This window comes from Elephantulus edwardii, unplaced genomic scaffold, assembly GCF_000299155.1.
Source record: "Elephantulus edwardii isolate Elephantulus edwardi_28Jun2011 unplaced genomic scaffold, EleEdw1.0 scaffold00158, whole genome shotgun sequence".
Lineage (NCBI taxonomy): Eukaryota > Metazoa > Chordata > Mammalia > Macroscelidea > Macroscelididae > Elephantulus > Elephantulus edwardii.
Window position 1 is genome coordinate 2540750 of NW_006399908.1, and position 26276 is coordinate 2567025.

Genomic DNA, 26276 nt, shown 5'->3' on the forward strand with positions numbered 1-26276 from the left:
CCTTCCTTCCTTCCTTCCTTCCTTCCTTCCTTCCTTTCTTCCGCAAGCACTCACAGAGCACTGACTATATGATAGGCACTGTGCATCCCATATTAGGGGGTTGAACATGTAATCAACATAGTAAATTTTCATATGGTATGACATACTCTGTGATAAAGATAGAAAAAACCTGCTGTGTGATCACAGAGGTAGAAGGAATGACTAATCTCATCTCGGGCAACTGTAGGAATCCTGGCACAAGAAGCGACATCCAAACAGAATTTCAGAAAAGAGGAGTTCCTGAGGGCTGAGATGGTCAAGACGAGCGAAGTCATGGAGTTGAGGTTTCGCGTTCAAGAAGGGAGAATAAGGGATTGCATGTGGATATAATTTATGGGTCATTGTTTTTGTGTCATACTGTCGAGCTGAAACGGACCCGGAGCTGCCCTTTCAGCAAGTTTTCAGAGGCTGGAAATTGCAAGGAAGGAGACTGCCCATCTTTCTCCTGCAGAGCAGCTGGTGGATTCAAACAACATACTTTTGGATTGGCAGCACAACTCCTTATCAGTAGGCAAGAATTAAGACTGGAAACGTTTGTGCAGGGTCTTGTTATGTTATAGTTTTTACTTTATTCTACATGGTGGAATGGCAAATCTCAGAGCCTCCCCATATTGGTTCTAATGGTAAGACCCACCAATCCCAATTTATAATGCACACCTGTGTGGAACAGAGCAGACCAGCCCTCAGAAGATTGTAATCTTTACAGAAGCAAACTGCTTCGTCTTCCTCCTGCAGAATGGCTGGTGGTTCAAGTGACTAACTTTCTGGTAAGTATCAAGTGTTTAACCACTGAACTACCAGTGCTGCTTATTTTCTTGATTGTTGCTGTTGTTAGGTGCTGTTGAGTCAAGCTCGACTCATAGTGATCCTATGAACAACTGCTCTGAACGCTGTCCTATCCTATGCCGTCTTCACAATCTCTGACACATTCATTGCTGCAGTCCCCATGTCAATCCACCTGGTCAAGGATCTTTCTCTCTTTTGTCACCTCTCCACCTTACTAAGCACAATGTCTTTCAGCAAGGAATAACCTTTCCTAGTAACATGCCCAAAGTATGTGAGACAAAGCTTCCTCTTTGCCTCCGAGGAGCACTCTGGATGCACTTTCTTTAAGACATATCTGTTTGTTCTTTTGGCCGTCCATGGGTTCTTCACTACTCTTCTTCAACACCATAGTTCAAAGGTATCAATTCTTCTGTCATCTTTATTCAGTCTAGCTCTCAGATGCAGAACAAGTGACTGAAAAGACCATGGCTTGAATCAGATGTACCTTAGTCCTCAGACTGACATCATTACTCCTTAATAATTTGGAAAAGTTTTTGACTACAGACTTCCCAGTGCAATAGATTGCCTGATCTCCTAGTTATTAGTACCAAATGTATTGACTGTGGATCCAAGTAAGATGAAGTCGTTCATAGTCTCAATCCTTTCTCTGTCCATCATGATGTTGCTTATTGGTCCAGTGGTGAGGATTTTTGTTTCCTTGATGCTGAGATGCAATCTATATTGAAGGTTGCAGTGTTTAACCTTCTGCAGGAAATGCTTCAAGTTCTCCTCACTTTAAGCAAGCAAGGTTGTATCATCTGCACAAAAAAGCTTATTGATGAGTCTTCATCCAATCCTGCTGCCCGTTTTTCTGCTTAGAGCCTAGCTTCTTGCTGTACAGAGGTTAACTTGTGGTTGCTGTGAAGCTGAACGCTGTGACCCTGATGTGTCAAATGTGTTAATGGTGTTTAGTGGTGCTCCCCAATTAAAACAAGCTTGGAAGCAGGAGTGGCATCCACTTCTGTAATAGCTTGCCTCCAGAATCCCTATGAACCTTGAGTGAGGGTGAAAGTCACACAAGTGTTGAGGACTTTCATTCATAGGGTCCCTATGAGTTGCCTACAACTGGACGGCACTTAACAACAATAACATCAACAGCATGTAGCTTCAATAGGTACGGAGAAACTTGGTAGATACCCTTAATCTGTCATCAATAGTGTTCTGTTTAGGTGGTGAGGATTTCTCACTTTTTAAAAATTGTAGCAAATGCAACGCAGCAAAATCATTTGACATTTTAAGAATTTTCGTATGTACAGTTCACTGATGTTTACTCATTTCCACTGAGTCAGAAAGGACTCATAGCTGACCCACCATTACATTTCTGAGGCTGTAAATTGCATGGGAGATTAACCACATTTGGATTTAAAGAGCTCAACCTTGTAATTCCCTAATGGTTAGATCCCTAGAGCTCCCCTCAGTGGCATTAATCGTGCTCATTCTGATGTTCAGTCACCACTCTTCTCTGTTCCCAAGTCCTACTACTATTCTTAACAGAAGTTGTTCAGTAAGCATGGAGTCTTCCTTTCACCTCTTCTTCTGCCCGGTCTTGTTAACAATTGGTAAACCTTGCAGCTCGGTGTCCTTGTGGTAAGAATCTGTGCTGCAATCCTGAAAGCACACAGTTCAAATCAGTAAGCTCCACAGGAGAAGGATGGGCAATCTCCTCCCTTACTATTCCTGCTTCTGAAAACCCAATGGAAGGTAAGCGATGGGTCAGTCTGAGTCAATGGTACACAATAACAATGGTCCATTGTAAGTAGGTGCTACATTCGATTTATCCATTCATCTGTTGAAAATTCTGTTCTTTCCTGCTGAGCCCTGGCTGATCCTCAGAATCCTTCTCTGCCTTAGGATTCAGAAATCTACCACCAACTTGGTGGAACAGGTATACAGGAAGGTGCTATTTGTCACTCACCTGGTTATAGGCAAAGGAAGCTGAGGTTTTTAAGGAAAGAAATTACAAAGTTGGACTTGATCATTAAGAAGTTTATCTTAGGCTTGGCAGCCGCCGCCTCACACCACTCCGCACGCCCTCCTGCACCATGTCGGTGGCCGGGCTCAAGAAGCAGTTCCACAAGGCCACTCAGAAAGTGAGTGAGAAGGTTGGAGGAGCTGAAGGAACCAAGCTAGATGATGACTTCAAAGAAATGGAAAGGAAAGTGGACGTCACTAGCAGGGCTGTGATGGAAATCATGACTAAAACAATTGAATACCTTCAACCCAATCCAGCTTCCAGAGCTAAGCTCAGCATGATCAATACCATGTCCAAAGTCCGTGGCCAGGAGAAAGGACCAGGCTACCCGCAGGCAGAAGCCCTGCTGGCAGAGGCCATGCTCAAGTTTGGGAGAGAGCTTGGAGATGACTGCAACTTTGGCCCAGCACTGGGTGATGTGGGGGAGGCCATGAGGGAACTCTCAGAGGTCAAGGACTCTTTGGACATGGAAGTGAAACAGAACTTCATTGACCCCCTTCAGAACCTTCATGACAAAGATCTGAGGGAAATTCAGCATCACCTGAAGAAGTTGGAGGGCCGACACCTGGACTTTGATTATAAGAAGAAACGACAAGGCAAAATTCCAGATGAAGAGCTCCGTCAGGCTCTGGAGAAATTCGACGAGTCCAAAGAGATTGCTGAGTCAAGCATGTTCAATCTCCTGGAGATGGATATTGAGCGGGTGAGCCAGCTCTCAGCGCTCGTTCAGGCCCAGCTGGAGTACCACAAGCAGGCAGTCCAGATTCTGCAGCAGGTCACCGTCCGACTGGAGTAAAGAATAAGGCAAGCTTCCTCCCAGCCTAGACGGGAGTATCAGCCAAAACCTCGGATGAGCCTGGAGTTCCCCCCTGTGGACAGCACTCAGCCCAACGGGGGCCTGTCCCACACGGGCACTCCCAAGCCTGCAGGTGTCCCAATGGATCAGCCCTGTTGCCGAACTCTGTACGACTTTGAACCTGAAAATGAAGGGGAATTGGGTTTCAAAGAAGGTGATATCATCACACTCACCAACCAAATTGATGAGAACTGGTACGAGGGGATGCTTCACAGCCAGTCAGGCTTCTTCCCCATCAATTACGTGGAAATCCTGGTCGCCCTGCCCCATTAGAATGTTCTGCTGGCTGGCTCGCCTCCTCTTGACCCAGATAGTTCCGTTTAACCACGGCTTTGGCAATGCTGCTTAAACACATCCCAAGTGCAGGCCACAGTGGACCGGGTCATCCAGCTCCGCTGAGTACCTGTGGGTGACGTGTGCATTCCCACAGGGTCATGGTGAAGGATAGTATCTTCGTACCTGGTGGGCATGGCATGTGCTTTTTAAACACCGTCTGAGACCAGCCAGTAGCCACAGAACTGCTGTTCACTCAGTTCTCAGGAGGCAGTGGCTTCTTAGAAAATAACCCTGAGCCACATCACTGAAAACTCATCCCCCCGAAGATATTGTCAGTCACCCCGGGGCCATCTTGGGGTCTCGGGTTCTCCACTGAAGAAGGAGAGAGTCCTTGCATTCACATTGCCCCCTCCCAGATATGTGAGTCACAGCATTGTCAATGAATGCTTCCCTCACCAGCAAATTCTCTTCTGGTTTGAATGAGGTGGTCTCTTGCTATAGAAAAGTGTCAAGTGTGTTGAGTGTGGGTTCGAAGCTTCTCTGAAAACAATCACCTGTGTTCCCCACCCCGTATATGCCAGTTTCTGAGGTGCAGCCTGTGTTCTTGCATTCCTGCTGTCCGTGGAATGGGGAGTCCCATTTTCTTTCCAAGGATCCTAATTAACAATGACCACGTGAGAGGAGCTGCAAAGAGGAAGTTCTTCCTCCGGAGGACTTGGGGAAAGATCTCATTTCAAAACTTCCCTGGGCTTCTCGCCAGAACCAATTCTAAAGGCAGCAACGGAAGTGGGTATGTTTCTCTTCACCTCCACCTTATTTATTAATTACGTGTTCCCTGAGCCCATTTGGCCCAGAGGCACAAGGAAAACTAAACCCTAGAATTCATCTTCACACTAGTTCATAGACCAAGAATCAGTACTACATGTTTTCCTTTCTGCATTGACCTGTGTTCTTTGAACATTATTTGTGCATATTCTGCCCTCAATGAGGACCAAATAAAGATCATTTTTGTGCTTCGCAGTTTAAGATACGTGGCTGCAAATGCAGAGCCCTCCTCCGATTCAGCCTCTACTTCTCCCTCTGACTCTTCCCCTGTCTTCCTTCATTTTGTGTGTACAGTGCTGTGCGTATGCGTGTTTTCTTTTGTATCCGTCACTGGAGTCCTGTTCGTTACACAGAGTTCTATTTATCTAGCTGTACAGGCTCTTTCAGAGGTTTATGTGCTGCTTCGGATGTGCTGCCCGCGATAGTGGACCATGTGGAGTGAAAGGCAAACCTTCCCGCTTACTGTATAAACTCTTACCATGGGAGCATTGCTGTTTCCAATAAATATCGCTGAAGAAAAAAAAAAAAAAAAAAGAAGTTTATCTTACAAATGGAGTAAGCAGGGGGAAAGCTTAAATCAGAAAAACTAGTTGTTGTTGTTGTTGTTGTTATGTGCCATCGAGTCACTTGTGACTCATAGCGACCCTATGCACAAGAGCCCTAAACGTCGTTCTATCCTGTGCCAAACTCACTGTCTCAAACATACTCTTTCCCACAACTCCAGTCACAGAATCAATCCATCTCATCGAGGGTCTTCCTCTCCTGCTCTGCCCCCCTACTCTGCCGAACATGATGTCCCTCTCCAAAGACTAGTCCCTCCTTGCAACATGCCCAAAGTATGTCAGACGAAGCTTCAGAATCCTTGACTCCAGGGAACACTCTGGCTTCACCCTCTCCAGGACAAACCTGTTTGTTCTCCTAGCAGTCCATGGTATATTCAACATTCTTCTGCAGCACCACAGCTCAAAGGCATCAATTCTCTTTCTATCATCCCTATTCACTGTCCAACTCTCTGATGCATAGCACGTTATTGTGAAGACTATAGCCTGGATCAGGTGCACCTTAGTCTCCAGTCTGCCGTCGTTGCTCTTCAGTACTCTTGAAAGGTCTCTCACAGCTGACTTTCCCAGTGCAATTTGTCTCTTGATTTCCCGGCGGCTGTTACCAAGAGTGTTGACTGTGGAGCCGAGTAAACTAAAACTGTTAACTGTCTCAATCTCTTCACTGTCCATATGGATTTCTAGATCCATCCTAAAATACAATGTGGTAAGTGACAGGATAATATCCATATAAATACAAAGAAGTCCAGTGAATACCACTATCATTCAAATATATGCACCAACAACTAGAGCCAAAGAGGAGGAAATAGATTTCTACCAACTTTTTCAGTCAGAAATTGATCAAACATGCAATCAAGATGCGTTGATCATAATGGGCGACTGGAACACAAAAGTTGGGAACAAGGAAGAAGGATCAGTAGCTGGAAAACACGGGCTTGGTGAGAGAAATGAAGCTGGAGATAGAATGATAGAGTTCTGCACATTCAATGATTTATTCATTGCAAATACCTTCTATAAGAAACATAAATGCAGGCTATACACATGGTTTTTACCTGATGGTATGCATAGGAATCAAATCTATTACAGTTGTGGAAAGACTTGCTGGAGAAGCTCAATATCAGCAGTGAAAACCAGGCCGAGTGCTGATTGTGGGACAGATCACGAACTACTCATAGGCAAGTTCAAGCTGAAGTTGAGGAAAATTAAATCAAGTCCACGGGAACCAAAATTTGACCTTAAGTCTGTCCCCTCGAATTTCAAAACCATCTCAGGAACAGATTTGAGGCCTTGAGCACCAATGAGCGTAGAAAAACTAGTAGAAAACAATTTAAAAGCTTAAGTCATTGGTTCTCAGCCCCGGATGCACACCGGACTACATGGGATGCTTGTTAAAAATACATATCATATCAATTAAGGCAGAATTTTAAAAAACCAGTGTCATCCACTTCCTAAAGTGCCTCTGGAAACTCTATGAACTTTGAGAAAGCCTTAATTGCTGTTTAGCACCTGCACAGTGTTCCGGGGCTGCTTAATTATTTGGGTTGTTTTAGAACTAGTAGGCAGGAAACTAGCAGCTGGTAACAGTAGTGTGCATAGTGGAAACTATAAACTGATATCTCTGTGAAACTATGTCAGTTTATATCACAATAGCTCTGAACCCTGTCCTATCCTGAGCCAAGTTCACTGCCTCATACACACTGACTCCCATTACTCCAGTTACAGTGTCAATCCATCTCATTCAGAGTCTGCCTCTTCTGTGCTGTCCCTCCACCCTTCTGAGTATGATGTCCTTTCTCCAAGGACCAGTCCCTTCTGGCCACGTGCCCAAAGTAAGTGAGATAGAGCTTCAAAATCCTACCCTCCAAGGAGAAACAGTTTCACCCTCTATAGGACAGACCTGTTTGTTTTCTTGGTATGGTCACTATGAGTCACTAGTGACTCGATGATACATAATAACAACAATTAATTGAATCTTTTGCAATTTAAATCACCCAGAAATCCAGTTTTGGCCTTGTATGTGTCTGGGAAAAGTATGCAGAGTACAGCAGAAGAGGGTTGTTATTAAGTACATGAACTAAAAACTCTGGAGTCCACCTTTATTCCGGCCTTTTTCTGTAAGCCAAAGAGCCTTAAAAATGAGTTTGAAGGTAACATTTCTGATTTAACCATCCTTGTTACTAGGTGTCAAGAAATAGTGGATGTTAGCAGAGAACTGCTGGGAGCTGACATCCTGAAAATTACCAGATCTCACAAAGAGGGGAGTGATGGAGACACAGCCCCTCACTGAGCTGAAGGACTATCTCAGAGCGGATAGGAACATGGACCTTGGGATCTGACAGATTTAAGTTCACGACCAAGTTTAGCTCCTTACTTGCTTTGTGACTTAAAGCCTCAGTGTTTTAGTCAATCAAATGTATATTGTGTTAGTACATATGTCAGAATGTTATTATGTGGATTAAACATAAAATATGTATTATTTCCTGACTTAAAGGCCCATCAGAAATAGCTCTTATTTTAAAGTGAGACTGAGTCATTTTATGTAGAGACCAAGAACTCCTGAGGGTGGGAGAGAATTATAATTTTATATAGTAACTAAGGATAATCGATATATTGATAATGATAGACTATAATGATAGCTTAATCCCAGAAAACATGCTAAATTGTGTAAAATCTGAGAGATTATTGTGTGACACATTTTAGGAAACTTTCAAAATCAAAACCAATTTAAAGAATTTGCTAGAATTGTAGCACAGCTTGGTAGAATTCTTGTTGTGCATGCAGGAATATTGAGTTCGGCTCTAGACAATAAGTGTTATGTGAGGCCATCCATAGCTGTCAGTGACGCTTTGCATCTTGCTGTAATGCCGACCAGACTATTGTTGTTCAGATTAAGATGGTGTAGGAAGAAAGGTCTGGCAATCTGCTAGTAACAATCGGTCAACAAAAACATTATGGTTCACAATGGTATGTTTTTGCATGGATTAACCATAAGTCAGGCTTGTCAAGAACTATCAAGAAAAGCTTTATCTGGAAAAGCAATACAAATAGCACATCGCCATGGCAATGGCCATGGTGTGTTGCAGAGTTCTTTTTATTAATTTCATGGCAAGCTAAACCCTCCCATTTATCTCCAAGATTGGAAGACTAACTGCATGATGCAGATGGTACTATCCTGCTTTCGGAAATTGAAGACTTGAATCATTACTGAAGTAAAAACTACAGCCTTCATTATAGATCATATCTCAGCATCAAGAAAACAAAAGTCCTCACCTTTGGACTAAAGGCAACATCGTGATAGATGGAGAAAAGACTGAAACTGATGACGATGTCATTTTACACAGATACACAATCAGCATCCAGTTAAAAAATTAAGAAAAAGTGCTCCATCAGAGAAATCTGCTAAAGACCAAGGATAGCAGTTTAGAGTCTGATTCAAGCCTTGGTACTTCAAATGAGACTTGCTTCAAATGCATGTGAAAATTGACCCATGAATAAGGAAGACTATAGAAGAATCAATGCCTTTGAGTTGTGATGTTGGAGAAGAGTATTGAGTATCTCATGGACTATCAAACAAATGACTAAATCTGTATTGGAGGAATTGCAACAAGGGCACTCCTTCGAGGCAAGGGTGGTGAATCTTGGTGTCATCTGCTTTAGACACGGTGTCAGGAGGACCCAGTGCTTGGAAAAAGACATCGTGCTAGGAAAGGTGGAGGGCACAAGACGGAATGACACAATGACTGTAAGAATGGGCTTGAGGATGAAAGGTATGAGGATGGCACGGGATAGCGGTAGGTACACATCTAGTGTTCACAGCGTTACTATGAGCTGTCGTTGACTTGATGACACATACCAACAACATTCACTTATTGGATCTGGTCATTTGCAGATTTACTCTACGAGTCAGGGCTACTTCATTCTGCCTGGGAAGCTCTCCCACAGAACGTCTGAACTTACTCAAAACTTTTCTGTGGATCTGTCAGAGCAGAAACCCTGGGTCACTGGTCAAATGCACACATTCTGTAGCCTTACTCCCAGGCTTCCCAAACTAGAATCTTCAACAATTTTCCCAAATGATGTGGAGCTGTCCCCTTGTTTGGGAACCCTATATTAGAGGTTGTTGTTGTTGATGTTGATTGCTGTCAAGTCGAGCATGACTCATGAACAAAAGGCCTGAAGCCTTTCTATAACTATTGTAATTTATCAAAGTTTCCAAAGGCATGTGCTTTAGGAAGTGGATGCCACTCCTACTTCCAAACCTGCTTTAAACTGGGAGCTACAGCAAACACTGTCCACCACAGGTAACAGTTATGACCTTTGACACCCCAATGGCACAAGGTTCGGCATCACAGCGACCCCAGGTTGCATCAATACAGCATATTGACAGAAGAGTGCTGTCCCACTTAGAAGGATGTTCCTCCAAAACATAGTAACAACTGACTTTTAAATACAAAGGCCCTCCTCAAGGTCTTGTTGACTCTAAACAATAGGCTTAAATAAAAATACAGAACGCTTCACAATTTACGTGTCATCCTTATGCAGTGGGCCATGCTAATCTTCTCTGTATTGTTCTAATTTTTGTATATGTGCAGCCAAACTAAGCACATCTTAGAGGTAGCTTGATCAATCCTGGTGAAAGTTCTTAGAGAAGGATAGGCTAGAACGCGGCATCAATCCCCTGACACATCCCTTTGCCCTAAGTCTCATGCCTTCTCCTTTGGGGGAGCAGCATCTTTTCAGTTCTTTGCAAGTCAGAACCCATGACTGATTCTTGTTGGGTCAGAGCGGACTTATCACATCCTCTTAGAGGAGACTCATTTGCTATTAGCTTTTCTGTTCTTGGGAAAAAGAGTGAAAGAAGAGAGAATGTTTAAATGCAAATTTGGTGACTTTTGTGCAGAAGAGATTTATATGGATTCCCCTTTAAAAAATAAATCGCAGCCCTATTTTTTCCCCCAGTCATACTGATTTTGGTTTAGACTCTTTCCCCCTCTTATCTCTTCTTCCCAGCTTCCCCCTTTCCATTCGATCAGCTACGCATGTCCTGTTTTAGATGGTTACTTTGCAATACCCACATTGCCCTTTTAAATGACATGTTCTATTAAAACATGCACTAATTGGTATTTGGAGAGAGACGGAAGGTGTACTTCTCATGCTAAGCTCCAGAACTAGCTCTGTGACCATAGAAGTCTTGAAGAGTTTAAAGAACCAATAGAAACATCTCTTATTTTGATTCCACTGTCCAAGTGCACAGTTGTTAACCCAGTTGTGCCTAAATACATTCCAAGGGGCTTCCTTGCAAGTAAAGAGAAATGCTGTTTTTGTAACACTTCTGTTTGCACAGAAAAATGTGATGAAGAGAAAGACCATGTAGACATTTGGCTCATTTCATCTCTGTTTTTCTGGGTCCGATTGAAAGTCCTGACAGGAGAACAGGGCAGTGTTGCATTTAATAAACACCTTTGTGAAACTCATACAGAGGTGAAAGCAATGAGGAGAGAGGGAAGGAGGCAGTATGAACCAGTCCAAGCAGGGTAACAGTTAATTTCTGTTTCAACTAATTCCTAACTGAAAGGATAGGTACAGACTTGGAAGGTCCACACACATTTTAAAATGGCTCTCAAGACACGATACACTGGACTGCATCTCAAGTAAGGTCTTACAGATGCTTGTTTCTGCTCTTAGCAACTACTGGATAGAAGCAACTACTGGAGAGAAGAAAAAAAAAATTTAAATATTCCAGGGAAAATGTGATTCTTGGAGTAGAAATAACTTAAAGCAGCTTGAAGGTTGTAAATCCAGGTTTCCAATTTAGTAACCTAATCCTTAAATCATGTATGATGCTTGACAGTTTAGTGTCCTCACACAGACTCTCTTAACTGTAAAGCTATTTATTGTTGCTATGTGCCTTCGAGTTGCAACCAACTCATAGTTGACTTTGCAGCGGGCTTTCAGAGGCAGCAACTTACAGAGGAGATTGCCCATTCTTCTCCCCCAAAGATTTGAACCACGAGACTTTGTGTTGGCAGCACAGCTCTTTACCACTAGGCCATGACAGCTCCCTTTTTCAGATTGGGAAAAAAATATTCTATAAAGGTGAGAGACTTGTCCAGGTCTTTCATTGATTAAGTGGAAGAACCAGGAGTTTGAAGTTTCACGACATCACTTTCAATTTACAACATAAGCAATACGTTGTGAACTGGAAGTGTATTTTCTTTGCTAATTTGTATTGCTACCAACCCAAATATGGGTGACTCTAATCTATGACCCTCATGAGGGCCTGGTTTTCATTGTTTTTGCTCAAACAGTCTTCTAGGCCATATAGCCCTGGTGTGTCCACTTGCTGTACAGAGGTAACTTGTTGTTGCTGTGAAGCAGAACACCGTGACACTGATGTGTCAAATGCGATAATGGTTACCCATGGTGGACAGTGTTTGGTGGCGCTTCCCAATCAAAACTAGCTTGGAAGCAGTAGTGGCATCCACTTCCATAATAGCTTGCCTCCGGAAACCCTATGAACCTGGAGAAAGGATGAAAGTCACGTATGCAAGTGTCGAGGATTTTGGTTCATAGGGTCATTATAAGTCGCCTAGGACTCGACGGCACTTAACAACAACAACAACAACAACAATTTGTATTGCAGGCCTATTAGTGAGTTGAATCCAAAGAGTGGATAAGAATGCTAGGAGCCTTCATTTTCCTTAATTTAAATTTTATTGATGCCTTCCACACAAGATTCTGTGTTAACTGAGTCTGAGGGATAGAATTTTGGCTTCTTTAGACAATCGACACCCTTGGTACCAGCAGTCAAGAAATCAGGAGACATGTTGAATTGGGCAAGTCTGCTATCAAGGACCTCTCCAAAATGCTGAAGAGCAGTGATGTTGGATTGAAGACCAAGGTGTCCCTGAATCAGACCATGATCTTCTCAATCACCTACTATGTATCAGAGAGCTGGAAAGTGAATAGAGATAGAAGAAGAAGAATTGAAAAGAACAAACAGACATATCTTACAAAAGGTGCAGCCAGACTGTTCCTTGGAGGCCAGGATGACTATGCTTCATCTTTCATACTTTGGACACATAGCGAGTTGAGGTTATTCCTTGAAAAGAAACATCATGTTTGGAAAGACGGAGGGTCAGTAAAGGAGAGGATGACTCTTCAATGAGTCGGATTGACACTGTGACTTGAACAATGAGCTCTAGTGTGTCAGAGATGATGAGGATGGCACAGGATAGGGTAGGGTTCAGGTGGTCTGTTTGTAGGGTTGTATAAGTTGTACTCAACTTGATGACGGTACCGAACAAGAACAACACCTGTCATCAGTGGTTCCTCCCTCAACCATCACCTATAACTATGCATGAGACCCCTACATCTTTACCGTGCCCTACCTCCCAGTCACCTCATTAGTGCGCCTCTCAAGGAGGAGTAGTTCACTGTGGAGCTCCGTGACCCAGTGCCCTCTGCCCATTTCTCTGCTCGTGTGTCCTGGCGGCCATCTCTTTCTTTTGTAATTGATAGCAATCTGTACTGTTGAGCATGGGTGCAGTGACTCAGCCCTCCTGCTTCCTCCCTCCGGCCTGAGGCTGGAAATCCTCTGCCTGCATCCCAGTCAGTGAGGTTCTCCCTTTCCCCCCTTCTCTCTCTCTTGCCTTTCCAGCTGCCCTTCTTCCAGATCTCTTCTCCCTTTTGTTTCTCAACAGGATTCCCCAGGCTTTTCATCAGACGCTATTGCCACATCTTTGACAAATGTGTCAGTGTCTGCAGAACAATAGTTACTACCAAAGATGAAAGCACTGAGATGCATTCTGGAATTCTCATAATGACACCTACTCTGGTAATTGCCTTTTCTGTCCCAAGCTGAGCTTGGCTATATTCAGTGTTAATTGTTAGGCTCACACCAGCAACTATTGCTCATGTCCCTGTTTTCTTACAATTATTAGTACAACCCTGGGTGTGTGGCAACTGCTTTTGCAAAGGGTGATGCTGGCTGGGTTCTGAAATGTGCTACCTGCACTTACAGCTCTTGCAAAGGTGTTGACTGATGTGGGGAGAGAAAAGGCATCCAAGTCAAAGATGAATGCACAGGAGAAATTTCAAAAGCATTAAAGGTACAAAAAGAGACAAATTTTTTGCATCAGGTCATTGTAAACAAAATAACAAGTGACTTGGGATCATGGTTGATTAAATTCATGTTAGAAGCCGATGGTGCTATTGTACCACGCTTTGTCTCCCGGGCACTCTCTCACCTTGTCAGCCAACAAACTATAATTTCATGCCTGGCTGGCCTAATGCAGACTTAGGTTCAAGATTTTGTGTATAAATCACACCCCACCCCACATGTTAAGTGGTGGGGGAGAAAAAAGAAAAATTAAGAAACCAATAAACAAAACCCGAAACACAAGCAGAGGTTTAAGGACAACACCTATGCCCAACCTGAAGTAGAACATGCATTTCATTGGAATGACATTATTGTTATATGCTATCGAGTTACTTGTAACTCATAGTGACCTATGTATAATGACTCTGAACTCAACTCTATTTTGAGCCAATTTCATTGTCTGCAACACACTTTCCCCCATTATCCTAGTTACTGGGTCATCCAGGGTCTTCCTCTCTTGCACTGTCCCTCTATCCTTCCAAGCATAATATCCTTCTCCAAGGACTGGTCCTTCTCGGCCACTTGCCCAAAGTATGTGACACAGAGCTTCAAAATCCTTGTCTCTAAGGAATAGCCTGCTTTCACCCTCTCCAGGACAGAACTGTCTGTTCTCTTAGCAGTGCATGGTATGTTCAAGACTCTTCTCCAGCATCACATTTCAAAGGCATCAAGTCTTCTTTTATCATCCTTAGTCATTGTTCAGCTCTCTGATGCATAGCGAGTAATTGCTAAAGCCATGGTTTGGATCAGGTACACCTTAGTCTCTAGCCTGTCATCATTGCTCTTTCAGTACTCTGGAGAGGTCCCTAAAAACAGATTTTCCCAACACAATTTATTTTTAATTTCCTGGCTGCTGGTACCAAGAGTGTTGATTATGTTTTTACTATCATTGATTACTTGCTGATTCAGCATTTACTAGAGTAACCGCTATGTTTCAGGGTATAGTCATGAGAACACAAGAAGAAATGAGTGATTGGAACTTCTCAATGGGAAACTAGTTGGAGGCTTCGCTGCACTCCTTTCCAACTGTGGAAGTCTTTGAAGAGACTCTCTCAAAGAGGTTTCCGTACAGGTTTTTGGCAGTTTTCCCATGCCTCTCTGTCCCTTCGAGGCACACTGATTCTCTACCCTTTCTCAGATGCAACTCACATTAATTATTTGACCTTTCCGTATTCATCTGTCTAGGTGTCAGGAGATACTCAGAAAAGGGATCCTTCTCAGTCTTATCTTACTTTAAATAAAGATTCTTTTAAGGTCCGGAAACCTATCTCCAGTTTGCATTTCATTTGCTTTTCTAAGATCACCATGTGAATGACCACTATAAGCAATGCAAGGAAGGGAGGTGGAATTCATTGAAATTTGTTAGTTGTTATCAACACAAAAGCTTTATTCATTTGAAGAGGATTTACCTTTCACATATTCTGTGCTGCTAAGATAATCTGAACTTTACACTTACTGCTAGTAGAACCACAGTGAAAGCTGAAAAAGGCATTTAATTCCAAGAAAATGATTTTAAAAAATCTTAAAAGGCACCTTCAGGGGAGCTCTGGTGGCCTAGTGATAAGAAATTGCACTGCAATCCCAGAGGTACGCGGTTCGAATCCATCAGATACTCTGCTGGAGAAGGAGGGGCAATCTCCTCCTGTATCATTCAGATCCAATTTGATGGTACCCACACACAAAATAATAAATTTTTAAAAAGGAGATTTTTTTTTTAAAGGCACCTTTTTGTTACCTTTTAGGCTACAAAGTGAAAATTCCTTTTGATCATTCCTCTCTCCGAGCTTACTGAACACTAACTTCTGTTGAGACAGTCTCTCCAGTTCAAAGGCAAGTGGTCCAAATACAGCATCTGCTCCAAGGAAGAAAGACGGGCACTCTTCTCCTATGTGATTTATAGCCATTGAAAACCCACTGGGAGGGTTAGTTATTGAGTTCAAGTTCAACAACGAGTTTGAGCCTTCTTGATTTTGACTGGGTTGTTTGTTTGTTGTTTTTTTTTTTTAATTAAGTGTGACTGACAGCCAATTTACTTTTGTTATTGTTAAGTGCCATCGAGTTGTAGACTCATAACAACCCTATGAGCAAAAGACCCGAACACTGTATAACTTTCATCGTTTCTCTATGTTCATAGTTTCTGGAAGCAACCTGTTTCGGAAGTAGATGCCACTCCTGCTTTCAAGCCCATTTTAATCTGGGGGCTCCATCAAACACCGTCCACCATTGGTAATCAGTATTAAGTTTGATACATCAGTGTCACAGTGTTTAGCATCACAGCAACCACGAGTTACCTCTGTACAGCAAATGGACAGACCAGTGCTAGCCCACTTAGAAGAATGTTTGACCAAAAACAATTAAAACCAGGCCTGAGGGCCACAGATTAAAATCACCCACCTTTGGCTTGGTAGCATCACTTTCTATCCACTCAGCCAATGTAGCTCTCTTTATGATTCACAGCAACTCTATCAACAACAGATTGAACCCTTGCCCCATTCTACACCATCCCCACAAATCAAGACATCCTCGAGCCCATTGTTACAGTCACTGTATATTTACTTTAACAAATATGTATATATAAATATGATTATACATACATATATACAAATATACATATATACATATACACATATACATGCACATGCACATACACATGCACACACACACACATATATGTCAGAATTAGTGAGACTGGCTCAGGGCAGGGAAGGGTGCAGAGCTGCTGTATGTAGGGAACATCACAGGTGACTCAACAGCACATAACAACAGTAACATACTATGACAGGTTTGGAAGCAGGAGTGGCATCCACTTCCTAAACAACATGCCTCTGGAAACTCTGTGAACTTTGATAAATGTCCTCTCAGTAACTCACTGCCTCTGAAAACCCATGATGAGTCAGCTATGAGTGGGTTCTAACTTGATGGTAATTAACAAGAGCTTTTTTTGGTGGGTCAGACCCATGCCATGGGATTTCGACAGTGAATAAAGATGACCGAAGATGAACTGGTGAAGAGTTTTGAATATAGTGTGGACTTCGAAAACACTAAACTCTGGCTTGGAAGAGGTATAGCCAGAGTGCTCCCCAGAGCCAAAGACATCATCAGTCGGGGCAAAAGACAGTGAGACATCAACAGTCGGGACCAGTTCTTATAGAACACCATCTTGGGAAAGGAGAGAATCAGTGAAGGAGAGGGAGACCCTCAATGAGATAGATTGATGCATTAACTGTAGCAGTAGTTAGAAGCACAGTGGAAACTCTGAGAATGGCATGAGATTGGGTAAGATTTTGACACATCTTAAAAGATCAGTTAATCAGGTCACTATGGATTAGAGTTGACTGGATAATACCTCACAGCAGAATAACCAGATACTTCTTACCACTCTTTGTAGGCTCTTTGGAGCAGTAAGTTTAAAAATGCAAATGGTTATTATTATGTTCAGCTGCTAACATGTTGGTGGTTCTAGTTTACCCAGACATACACGAGAAGAGATTGCTGGATGGTGATCTGTTTTTGGAAAATCAGTTCATGGAAACCCATTGGAGAAAAGTTCCGCTCTGACACACATGAAATTGTCGTAATTTAGACTTGACTTAATGACAATGAGTTTAACTCTTGTGAACTTTTGCCATGAGCACATATATGTCAGATAGGTTCAGTTTCACAACCTCAAATACCTGTAATTATTTTTTTTTCTTTAAAGCAATTTGAAGGGTTCAGCCTTAATAAAAATAATTGTCAGTTCTTAACTGGATTGAGTTGCAAATGGCTACCGGAGTGTCATTACAGGTTGTGTCTGTAATGGTGTAAACAGAGGAGTGGGAACTAATCCCTCTAGCAGCCATTACTGCTGTCACCCTATTCAAATGTATTTTGCAAACACTAACAAGTTGCTTGTCATTGTGTCAGAAAAGCCATGAAAAAGTGGTTGTAGGGAGATAGGGAGAAGAAAAAGAATAGTTTAGATAAACATACTGAGAATGAAAATTCCCTGAGAAACTCTTCAGGGGTGCTCAGGTAAATAGCAAATTCATTTACAAATCTACTTTTTAATCAGAAAATGCATAAATGATGCCATAGACCTTTCGCAATGAGGTGACATATTACATATAACGGCAACGTGTGTTCATCGTGTTTCCCCTTTAACGCATGCTGGCATGGACAGGAGTACTCCAGCTTTTATGTGATCTGAAAGTGGCCCACATTGGAGGTCTCTCCTTAACAAAAATATTACATATTTTGAATTCAAAATAAGTCTCATTCATTACTGTCAAGCTGAAGACTGACTTACAGCTGACTCCCCTGTGAATGTTCTGAGCCTAGAAGTCACTGCAAGGAGATTGCCTATCTTTCTCCCCTGGAGCAGCTGGTGGATTCAAACCCCCAGGAGAGAAGCCCCATGGACAGGGGCCCATGCAAATGAAGGGCCCTAAACTTGAGCTTGATTGATTTCTGAGGACCTTAACCTCTGGACATGGAGGTATCAAGGGAACAACGGCGTGTCACTCATGGGCAGGGGACAGGTCTCCTGCCTGTTAGTGGGAACGAGCCTTGTAAACCAGGCGGCATTGCACATTCAACGCTCTGAGCACAGACTCAGGTGTTCTGTCCTTCAGCTCCCCAGCCAGGCAGAGGTAAACATGCAATGGTTCTAAGATCCATGTTTAGTGAGCATTTCAAGCATGCTAGAAATGCTTTGCTGCCTGACTTACAAGCGCCTGTTGGAATCTCTTAGGGGAGGAACACTCTAGGAAACAAACACCAGAGATTTTGCTCCCTTAGAGTCAGCGGGCCCTGCTTCATGATTTACTGGCCTGGAAGTTTCCTCATGAGCCAACTTTAAAACTCACTGCTACACATTTCTGTTTATTATCCGATTCGCCTTAGGTTTGCAACACTCTATCCACTGCCACTATCTATGTAACAGCTTGAATGGGAGCTGGGGGAGGGGGGAAGCATGTCAAAATTAACTTGAACCAATTGTTACAATCAGATACTTGCAGAGGTATAATTCTGGTGCACACCATAAAATATCACCTTATTTTTTTAACAAAAAATTTGTGTTGGTTTGCACACAAATTCGTATACATTGTGTTTCATTCATGTACACTGTGCTTCACACATTCCTTCATTCAACTGTGTTTCATACAATTATGCTCATAATCTGTATTTTAGAAATTGAATTACCATTGATCTATGTCCACTGTCGCCCCATCTTTTACAGCCCCCACAAGATCTATCCTAATCCCTTCTGGTCCCCCATGTGGCCCACCAAACTGTGATCATCCAGTGATGGGGTGATGGAGGGAACAGGAGATGAGCTTCAAAGATTTCCACTGGGTGGTCCATTTAATGATTCAAGTTGGTCACACGTGCCTGGAGGATGTTCAAACTCAGATACACCTGCATAGTGACACACACACACACACACACGCACACGCACGAGAAATGTGTCTCTTCTTGAAAAGGTTACACTTTCTTTTTATCTTACCCATCAGTGAGTAAAATTGTCAAAACAAGCCACCAATGCCAGATAATTTAATCCTCAAATGTGAGTAAATATAAAAATGACTGTCATAAGATAAGTGATACTATTACCATCCGTGACCCCAGTAGTTTTGTTGTTTATAGAATCTCCAACGCTCCTATTTTCAGTCTTGATTCTTTTATTCACTGAAATGACTGATATTGGCAGTTTGGATGAACAGAGAAGATAATGGCTTTGATCTTAACAGATGGTTTATACAATGAGTCCTACAGACTTAATATCGAAAGAGGTTGGGAATCATTTTTCCTTTGCTTCACTTCCTCGTTATTGTTGCAGAGACTAATTGTATGTGGGCTTGTGCATCCGAGCACCTCTGTGACAGGAAATGTTAAGTTCCTTTTGAGTGAGTATGTGAGAGTGTGTGTGTGTGTGTGTGTGTGTGTGTGACAAAAGAGCATCATTTCACAATTCTGTTCCTAGGTAACATGCAGCACCAGAAGAAAAGAGTGAGTCAGTTATCAAAATAAGGTGATCTACCAACATATAAAGATGTAAGACAATCACAAGTTGTTTTTGTGTGCTGTTGAGTTGGAGCCAACTTATAGCTGAATCTCCGATGAGTTTTTGGAGGAAGCAAATTGCAGGAGAGGAGACCAAGTGCCTCTGAGACTGCAGCAAAGAGTCTTACCACTAGGCCATCAGCGCTAGCTCCAAATGCGTAGTCTATCAGCTAAACAACATGGCTTCAGGCTGTGATTTTGAATTTAGCAAGAAAATGCTAAGGAGAGCTAGCAGAAGTCCCTATTTCATCCCTTGAAGTGAATTTTAGAAATCTGCTGTAAAAGTGGCATGTGTATTATTGATTCTTCTGATGGTGTCATTGATGACGCATGGTTATGGATACGAAGAAGAAATTTTATCTGCTACTTATACATCAAAAAAACAAAGATTCTCACCACTGGGCCGATTGGCAGCCTCATGATAGTGAAGCGATTAAGATTGTTAACAGCTTCAGTTTGCTTGGCTCCACAATCAAAACTCTTGGTATCAGCAGCAAAGAAATCAAAAGACAAATTGCTTAGGGAAAGTCTGCTGTCAGAGACCTCTCAAAGTACTGAAGGGCAATGATGTCAGTATGGAGACTAAGGTGTGCCTGATACAGGCCACGGTCTTTGCAATTACTTGCTATGCATCAGAAAACTGGACAATGATGAGGGGTGATAGAAGGAGAATTGATGCCTTTGAGCTGTGGTGCTGGAAAGGAGTATTGAATGTACTATGGACTGCTAGGAGAACAAACCAGTTTGTCCTGGAGAGTTTGAGATCAGGCTGCTCCTTGGAAGCAAGGATTCTGGAGCTTCATCTGACATACTTTGGACATGTCACAAGGTGGGATCAGTCCTTGGAGTGGGACATCATGCTTGGGGGAGTTGAGGGACAGCGCAGAAGAGGAAGACCCACAATAAGATTGATTGATTGATTCAGTGACTGGGGTAATGGAGGTAGCTATATCAGAGACAATAAAATTGACACAGGATAGAGCATAGGTTTGCTATGAGTCACAGGTGACTCGATGACACATAACAACAACTTATATATCCAACATACAGAGCCTATACGTTTTCAGCAACACGTCTCTCTAGATGAACGGTTCTAGGTGCCATGAATTCCCATACAAGACATTTCTGCCTGTTATCTGAGCCCTTACAAAGGCCCTGGGCTGAAGACCTGAGCAGTGTTCTTTGTAAAGTAACAGCCAGGCGATCAATGATCTGAACAGCTTGTAAGTTATGACTGAAAGAAGGGTTTATCCATCAAAACCACATAACTCTCAGAATAATTATGATTCTAGCTTTTGGACTGGAAATACTTCAAATGACAGATTATTTACAAAAGGAACAGTAGAGAGAAGAATTATGGAAATTAGCTACATTAAATGAACTGATTCAGAATGCATTTTGGAATCATTTATGCCAGTTTTTGCTGATGTCATCTATAATTCAGGTAAATCATAAGTCATGCTCATTATTAATTAATGAAAGTTTCTTTGTCTATTGGCAGAGGCATATTATTTGTGAAAGCACCTATGAATACTGAGCTTTCAATATGGGTACCATGGTTTATTTGCAAAAATATAATTCTCCTTTTCCCTGAGCAATTTAATTTTCTGATGTACTTAATATTGTAATCTTAAGCAGCTTTTCAGAACATATTTTTCTTTACTACTACATAAATAGTCAAGACTGTCAAGACTAAAAGAGAACAGAGTGGAATGTTCTGAACTATTGATCTTTGTCATGCTTTCTCTTTAAAATTAGAAGTATGACTTTCAAACTCATTAGGTGATGTCTCTCTCTCTCCCATATATATCTATACACACACAGAGAGACACATACAAAGATTTAACGAGCAAAGGTGTTCATTTAAAGACTATGGTGGTCCTAATCTAAGATATGATATTCTCAATTATTTCCTATTAATCTGAAGGTTGGACAAGGAATAGAATGGTAAAAAAAGAATTGATAACTTTGTACTGTGGTGTTAGAGTAAGGTAGTTGCTCTTGTTATGTGTCATCGAGTCACTTGTGACTCATAGCGACCCTATGTACAAGAGCCCTAAACCCTGCTCTCTTCTGTGCCAACCTTATTGTTTCTGATATACCTACTCCCATTACCCCACTGAATCAGCCCATCTCATCAAGGGTCTTCCTTTCCTGCACCGTCCCTCCACTCTCCCAAACATGAGGTCCCTCTCCAAGGGACATGACCCTTCCTTGCAACATGTCCAAAGTACTTAGCATAAAAACAAAACAAAACAAAAAAACCCAACCAAAAAAAAACACAACAGCTTGCCTTGGAGGAACTACAGCCAGCATGCTCCTTAGAGGCAAGGATGGTGAAATTTCATCTCAGGTGTTTTAAGCAGGTTGTTAGGTGGGACCATCCTTTGGAAGAAAGGCCATGATGCTGGGAAAGGTGAAGGGTCAGAGAAAGAGAGGAAGACCATCAATGAAGTGGACTGACAGAGTGACTGTAGCGATACGCTTGAACATATCAGAGATTCTAAGATGGCACAGGATAGGGCAAGGGTCAGAGGTGTCGTTCATAACATTGCTATGAGTCCTAGTTGATTTGATGGCTTCTAAGAACAGCAATACAGATATACACATATATACCTAATACTCACAGGTTGTTGTTGTGTACTATCAAGCCAGAACGGATCCATAGTGACCTTCCAGTGAGTATTCAGAGGCAGTAAATCACACAGGAGGCTGCCCATCTTTCTCCTGCTAGCTGGTGGATTTGAACCACTTTACAATGGCAGTGCAATTACTTATCATAAGTCACCAGTTACAGATCTCTGGAGATATGCAACATGACAATGCTCATTTCCAAGATTTTATGATAAGAAAATTAACTTTAAACCTCAATTGTACAAATTCTCCAAGAATAACCAATACACATATCTAAGGGGAAAAAATGGCATTAATCTTTTACTAAAAAAAATCTAGTTCTGTGAAGTCAATACTGAGCTTCCACAATTTTCTAGAGATTGCAAATCTTAATAGGAGGAGATTGGTTATCTTTCTCCCAAGAGGGAACTGGACTATTAGAACAGATGTCAACTTGAAACCTTTTGCTTAGCTGTGCAGTATGTTACAGACTACATAACCAGGGCTCGCTGCAAGCGATGCTGTGAATTTCATGGACTCCTTTAGATCTTTGAAATTCACAACACAACTAGAAGTCCTTTGTGTCGCTCAGTCTTTTGTAATTTAGTGACTGAGACCTTGAGAAGGTAACAAGAATAATGTCACTACTAATGTTTCTTTTTTCTTTTGCAAAGAACTAAAATGTTTCCTGGCATGCGGTTATTCTTTGAGGAAAGGAACAACTTGACCTCACGCAGTGTTTTATGCTTACATCATTTCCCCATTCACAATTCTTGTTTTAGTGTGTTGGAGAAAAATTAAAGGGTTATAGAGTCTTTTACAAAGATCTTTGAAAATTGAGTTTTACAAATAATCAAGAAATAACAATCATAACATTTTAAAATATTTATTCTGAAGGTAGTAAAATTACTGAGATGCAATATAATAAGTGAATGAAGGAGATAGTATCCAAGATAAACCCAAAGGTTTTTTCCCCTCTTTAGAATGGTTAGAACACTGAAGCAGGGTACACTGAATGTGGATTGGATTTGGAAGATTCATCAACTTTTGGTGTATTTACTATAAGATGTCTTTGAAATGGGTAAGTAGATATATTGAGTAAATTGCATCTGTGTTTTTGGAACTTGAAAGGGGAATACATTTTTGGTTCATCTCTGTTTTCTATACTGTTTTAATCTAAGAATTTGGAGTAAATATTGAATTATTTAGGGATAGAGAAGAGAGTGAAAAGAATATTAGGACCTTGGATAAACCCTTGATTAAATCCAGTATCTAACGGACAAAGGAAGATGAGTACCAAGATGCCAAGCATATGGGTAGAGGAAACTCAAGAATGTTACTCCTGGGAGGATGAGGAAAAAAAAGATAATTTCACGAGGAAGTTCCATAAGGTGCTGAAGAGGCATTTCAGAAGAGAACTAGAATATTTCCATGTGCTTAGAAATATGGAGGTCATTGTTGACCTTATTTAGTTGAGGTAGAAGCCAGAGCTAAGCCTGGTAGGGCATCAGTGAGAGGAGGGAGGAGGGAGATGGTGTGCATGGTCAGATTTCCTAGGACATTTGACTTCAAAGAAGAGGAGATAGATCGCAGAGGGCAGGTGAGTCGTTGTAGGGTTAATGGATATATTTGTTTATTTTATTTTATTTTTTCAGTGAGAGTATGGACCTCTTTATTTAGGCCTCCAATTTTTATTTTTTACATTTATTTTTTTTAATTGGGATTTTATTACAGAGAACTTGGATTTTCATTCATTCATTGTTGCATATTTTCCTCCTGCCCACCTCCAGTTCACTTTTCTCTCTTTTTTAAATAAAATAAAATTATTTTATTGTTGAACAATTTTCTCCCCTCTCCCCAGTACACTTTGCTATGTAGCTCTTATTCTGGACTATTGCCATGCAAATAATACCTAATCATATATTCCTTTTAAGCAGTTCTTCCCCTCATCTGTTTCAATGCATTGTATATTATTTATCCCCCTTTTCCTGAGTTTCTCCCAACTTCCATGTCAGTCCTGTTTTACAATAGTGGTATTTTGCAGGATTTGTTCTTTTGTGGCTGAGATATTTCTCTCAGCATAATGTTCTCTAGGGTCACCCATTTTGTATAATATTTTTTTAGTTCCTTGCTGTGTAGTATTCCAGTATGTGAATATACCACAGCTTCTCTATCCATTAATTTGTTGATGGACATTTGGGTTTTTTCCACCTCTTTGTCACTGTGAACAAAGCAGCAATAAACATGGGTGCGTACACATATCTGTTTGGGTGGCAGTTCTGGTTTATTTACGATATATTCCTAGCAGTGAAATTACTGGGTCAAATGGTATTTCCAATCTTTTGAGAAAGCATCATACTGCCTTCCATAGTGGTTGCACCATTTTACACTCCCACCAACATGAATAAAAATTTCAGTTTCTCCACAATCTCACCAGCACTTGTTGATTGCTGTTCTGTTGAATTTTGCTATTGTTACTGAGGTAAGATGATATCTCATATTTGTTTTGATTTGCATCTCTCTTAGTGCTAGGGATTTTGAATATTTCTTCATGTGTTTGTTTGCCATCTGAATGTCTTCTTTGGTGAAGTGTCTGTTCATATCCTGTGCCCATTTTGTGACTGGGTTTTTTACCTTTATCTTGTGATCCTGGAGTATTCTATAAATTGTAGGTATAAGTTCCTTATCAGACAAGTCATTAACAAATGTTTTTTTCACATTCTGTGGCTTCCTTTTTTACCCTGTTGGAGAAGGTTTTGTTAAATGTTCATATGGATTTGATTTTTGAAGGCCATATTCATCTATTTTATTCTCTCCTGATTCTAGATCTTCCTTCCTTCCTTCCTTCCTTCCTTCCTCCCTCCCTCCCTCCCTCCCTCCCTTCCTTCCTTCTCTCTCTTTCTTCTACCCAAGAGTTAAAACTTGAACACATAAAAACAAAAACAAAACCAAAACAAACAAAAAACACACTTGAACCAACTCAAAAGATCTAGTGGATATGGAATGTTTATCTTTAAGATCAGAAAGATAGGAAGGGGTGTAATGCAAAGAACAGGTAGAAAGATTAGATGAGAAAAAGTGTAGAAGTAGATTGGTCTCAACATTTGATACGACTGTTGGGAGGAACTATCATCTGATAGTTTCTATGTTCTCTGTGAAGTAGGAAGTGAGGCTGTTTGTTAAGAGGAAGGTGAGAGGTTGGAGAGTTAGCAGTACGAGAATAGTAGAGACAGGTTCCAGAAGCAAATTGTAAAGAAAAGTGATGAAGTAAGTGAAATTGGATCGTTGAGTAGAGCTTGAGATTGATTTGATGTTAATGTTCAAAAATTTCTAAGAACACCCACCCTCACTGATATGTAATTCTCTGCAATAGGGCTTAGTTACTCAGGTGCAATCCCCGAAAAAGTCAAGAGTTGGTCTGTTACTGGTTAGGGTTGCCAGATGGCTGTACTGAAAGGCAATAGGCAAAGCAATATGAAGTGCCTGCCAGAGTGTTATTGAAATGATGGAGCATGGATTCCCATTTGAATAAGGAGGAATACAAAGAAAAGGTAGACATTTTTGCACTTGAACTCCTAGCAGGTCCTTTGTGGAGACAGCTCTTCCCTCTCCCCTAGTGATACTTTAAGAAACATTCAATGTGGGGTCCTCACCCTCCAGCACCTCATCCCACAGTGTTCCCCCAGGGATTTTTATGGGTCTGTTCTTTCAAAGGCAGATGGTCAGTCGTGTTTCTTAGTCTTAGTCTAGAAGCTGTGCTGAAATCTGTCCACCATGAGTGACCCTGCTGCTACTTTTAAAACCAGGGGCATAGCTTTCAGCATCACAGCATGAAGGTTACCGAAGCATGACAAACTGACAGACAAAGTTGCCGACAAGGACCTCTTTAGAGCTCTAAAGAGCAAAGACATCATTTTAAAGACTAAAATGTGTCTGATGCAAGCTGTGGCATTTCCAATTGCCGAGCACGCATGGGAAAGTTGAACAATGAATGAAGTGGATCAAAGAAGAACTGAGGTCTTCGAATTGGAGTGTTGGCAAACGATATTGAATGTACCATGGGACGCCAAAAGGACAAAGAAGGAAGTGCAGCCAGTGGACACA

The 26276-nt window shown here is 41.6% G+C and overlaps 1 protein-coding gene and 1 pseudogene across 1 annotated transcript in view; one reads left to right on the forward strand and one right to left on the reverse strand.

Annotated features, from left to right (window-relative positions):
* SLC9A9 (solute carrier family 9, subfamily A (NHE9, cation proton antiporter 9), member 9) overlaps nucleotides 1-26276 on the reverse strand; it is a 1074946-nt gene that overhangs the window by 137346 nt on the left and 911324 nt on the right. The gene's annotated exons all lie outside the window — the stretch shown is intronic.
* Nucleotides 2907-3965, forward strand: LOC102873836 (annotated as a pseudogene).